Source organism: Pinus tabuliformis, chromosome 1_2 (assembly GCF_031772625.1).
Source record: "Pinus tabuliformis cultivar Carrire ecotype Pingquan chromosome 1_2, CPIR1, whole genome shotgun sequence".
In the NCBI taxonomy this organism is placed as follows: Eukaryota; Viridiplantae; Streptophyta; class Pinopsida; order Pinales; family Pinaceae; genus Pinus; species Pinus tabuliformis.
In genome coordinates this window covers 379,315,623-379,320,096 of record NC_142298.1, presented here as the reverse complement: position 1 = coordinate 379,320,096, position 4,474 = coordinate 379,315,623, and positions in this window count along the sequence as shown.

Here is a 4,474-nt window from a genome sequence, read left to right as displayed (position 1 = left end):
CCCAATGCACGGAGTAGTTGAAAAGGTAGCTGGGAAAACCCTTTTTATAAAATATTTGTATGTTCCAATTCTTCTGCTCAGTGAGATTCACTTATGAGTGTCGGGTTTTTATTGTGTATTGAGGACTCCTGTGAAAATGAAAATAAAACCAGTTTTAACCAGTTTATTGTGGTATGTTGTTAATGTGTGATTTTTAACCAGTTTTACTAGATTGATTTTCGTATGTGTTTACTTATTTTATCTGTGGTTGATTGTTGGTTTAGTGCGTTGTTCACTTAAATTGAAGTACCGTTAATTTAAATTAAAATGTATATTATTTTTAATTTAGATTGAAATTACAGTGCTTTTTAATTTAGATTGAAATTACAGTGCCATTGATTCATTTAGTTGTGTTTTAATTTTTAATTTATTAAAATAGATTTAAGTCTATAAAAATAGAATATTATAATTTTTTTAAGTGTATAAAATTACAGACGCTGTAATTTGACAGAAAAAGACAGAAAAAAGGGCTAGAATAACATTCTTTTTTGCATCCATGCTACTGAATTATAAATATTTATATAAATTCACTATCAATCTTCTTTCTTGGTCAGGGTCAATAAGAAACGTTTCTGCAATGTAATAATCAGGCGTCATATTGTTTTTAATATGCAAGATTTCTTGGTCAGGATCAATAAGAAACGTTTCTGCATTTATATTGTGTATAAACCTGTGTAGTATAACAATCCATATGACCTATACATTACACTTCAAATAATTATAAATACATACATTTATATAGATCGTTGTATGAAGTACAATTTTATATGGATCCTTGCATGAAGTACAATTTTCATTCATTTTCCTTGTTTATATTATAAGGCTGAAATGGTTTCCGTTATAAATCAGGGCAACTAGATTGCTGTTATCTGGATCTAGTTTTGGTGTTGGTCACGGTTAATAAGAAATGTTTCTGCAATGGAATAATTGGGTGTCGTGTTGTTCTGTTTTTAATATTATATTTATCTGTTCAGTTTTTCTTTCTTGGAGTTTTAAAATACCTATTTATTTATTTATTTCCATTTGTAATACAGAAGGTCTAGTAGGTCTAGTATAGTTTATGGATTGGTTGTAATCGCTAAAGTTAAGGTCTAGTAGGTCTAGTATAGTTTATGGATTGGTTGTAATTGTTAGAAATGGAAGTTTCTAAATCTTAATGTGACCCGATTAATTAAGTCATTCTATAATTAAATGCATTAAAGCATTAAAGCATTAAAGCGTTGAATTGGTATATGATGGACGTACCAAATTTAGAGTTAAAAAAATGATAAAAAGGATTGGGTCCTCTGTCTCCCTGCGATGAGTCGCATTCTTCTCCATCAAGAAACGCATAAAGAAATAGGGTCAGAGAGAGAAACCGAATTCTGAGAAGAAGAGTAACAGTCAGGAGTCAGAAGAAATTAGATGGCAGCCATTACATCTTCCGCTATTAATCAAGGTATGTCATCTTAAACAATAGATCATATTAAGCTTTGTTTGTGAAATATTCGGTATTGATGATCCTTGGGCTGTTAATCGAAATAGATTTACATTTGGTATCAGAGCCACCAATCAATAACTGAATATTTCCTATGATTGCAATTGATCTGTTCTGTGCTTTACTCATGATGGTAATCAAGAATGCGTTTTTGGTGAGATTGGTCTGATTGATCTGGTCTTTTTCTAAGGACAAGACAGTACAATTGTTTTTTTGTTTCTTTCTGGTTGGGCACAAGAACGAAGATCTAATATTCACGAGTAGAATGTGTCAATAATTTCAATCTGGATTGAAGGGAAGAACGCACTGCATTTGCACATTTATTTTGATCATGAAGGATTAAATATTTGAAGAGTTTTGATGGTCAAACTTATTTGATTCTTGATGATGAAACGTTGACTTTACACGGAAGTGTATGCTTGCATTATAGTTTTGCAGTGTTTACAAATTAATGAAGGGAAAATTAATGTGACGCGTAGCAGGGACAAATATTTGAAAGTGTGCATTCTTTAATTGTCTGTGCATGCATGGTTTCAATGCCAAAAGAATTAATGGTAAGCGTAAGTTTTTAGAAATGCATGATCTGAATATTTGAAGTATGAAATAAAGGGGTTTCAATTGGGTTAAGATTCGTGCGCATGCTTCACAACGAAATTAATCAAGATCAGTTTTGAGAACACCAAGCACAACGAAACCGAGGCCACCCATTTGAACATTCTGCTCTTTGGGGTTCTGTTTTCTTCTGCTCCTCCGCGTGCCCAAATCTTTTCTTTCCTCTCACATCGAATTTTCAAGCTGATTTTAGTGCGGCTCGACGTAGAGAGAATCGACTTAGAATAGTTGTCTGCTACCTTTGAAAACTGCACACTGCCTGTCAATGAAGAAAATCTGAATGGAATCTAGAAGGTCAGAGGTTTGGCCATGGCCTTCGCCTCTCTGATTATCCTTCACGTTGTTTGATTCGTCGATCGACCTTTCTTTACAATTTCAGAATTTTAGGGTCTTTTCGTGCATCATTTACTGTTTTGGTAAAGTTTACTGGTGCAAAATAATTGTTTGAAATTTGGGCATAAAAGTAATTATTCTGTGACTGATTGTTTTGCATAAAGTATGTGTTATAAACCATTTATGCACATGAGATTTATGATTTTGTTAATCACCAAAGTGGTCAAAATCAGAATAATCATTTAGTGCATAAGTGACATAATGATTATTGATAGAAATTGCCAGTTATAATAATACCAATTAACACTGGCGTCACTAATGATAGAACCTGAGAACTTACCCAAAGGAAAGTCTTGTTCTATAACTAGTTGACATGATGAGGTTTAATAGATATTTTGATTAAATAAATATTGATCATCCAAAGATGTCAGTTCTATTTAATTGAATATATTTATTACCTACTTATGTTTTGGTATTTAATTATGTTAAGTATAAGATAGTATCTACCCAAAGGAGTGCTATATTATACTATTATGTCTACATCTGAATCGCGTTAGTTATGAGCTTATAGTTATTTCATTTATTTTTTTATTTTGCAGGAGTTCCCATGAATACACATGCTTCATCTGTTACATTGTTCACTGGTGTTAATTTTTCTGAATGGAAAGAACAAGTCAATTTCCATTTAGGTGTTCAGGATCTTGACTTGGCACTCCTTGAGGATAAACCTGCTGCTCTTACAAAAGATAGTACTGAGGCAGAAAAATCACACCATAAAGCATGGGAACGCAGTAACAGATTGAGCCTTATGTTTATTAAGATGACTGTTGCTAACAACATCAAGTCAACAATTCCACAAACAGAAAGTGCTAAGGAATATATGCAGTCTGTGGAAGAGCATTTTCGTTCAGCTGATAAGTCACTCGCTGGCACTCTTATGGCAGAACTCACGACCATGAAGTTTGATGGGTCGCGAACTATGCAAGAGCACATTATAGAGATGACTAATCTTGCAGCAAGGTTAAACTCCCTGGGACTTACAGTAGAGGATTCTTTTCTTGTCCAGTTCATCCTGAACTCGCTACCTTCTGAATATGGACCTTTTCAGATTAACTATAACACTATAAAGGATAAGTGGAATGTTAATGAATTGGCCAGTAGACTTGTTCAGGAAGAAGGACGGTTGAAAAATCAAGTGAATCACTCAGTAAGTTTTGTGAGTAATAAAGCTGGTAAAGAAAAGAAAGGAAAATCAAGTCATTTCAAGAAGAAAAAGGCACCTGCTAAGAATGGGCAGGATAAGGAAAAGAAGGAACTAAAGGATGTTCAATGTCATTTCTGTAAAAAGAAAGGACATTATCAAAGTGACTGTCCGAAAAGGAAAGCTTGGTTTGAAAAGAAAGGTAATTATCTATCTTTCGTATGTTTTGAATCAAATTTAGTTGAAGTTCCCATTAATACATGGTGGCTTGATACTGGTGCTACAACTCATGTTTCCAATAATATGCAGGGATTTCTTATGATCCGAACCATAAATCCAAATGAAGATCGTTTTCTCTTTATGGGAAACAGAATGAAATCTTCAATTGAAGGCATTGGGACTTATCGTCTAATTCTAGAAAGTGGATATGTATTAGACTTATACAGTACCCTTTATGTACCTTCATTATCTAGAAACCTTATTTCCGTAAGTAAGTTGGATATTTCTGGTTTTAGATGTATGATTGGATCTGGTTGTTTGGATTTATATAAGAATACTGATAATGTTGGTTCTGGTATTCTGATTGATGGTTTATATAAATTGAAACTGAATGACACTTATGCGAATTCCTTGTTGAATGTAGTAAATAATGTTGGATGTAAACGTAGCATGTTGAATGAAAATTCTGCTTTCTTGTGGCATAAAAGACTAGGTCATATATCCAAAGAAAGAATGATGAGATTAGTAAGTAATGAAATTTTGTCAAATTTGGACTTTAGTGATCTAGAATTATGTGTGGATTGTATTAAAGG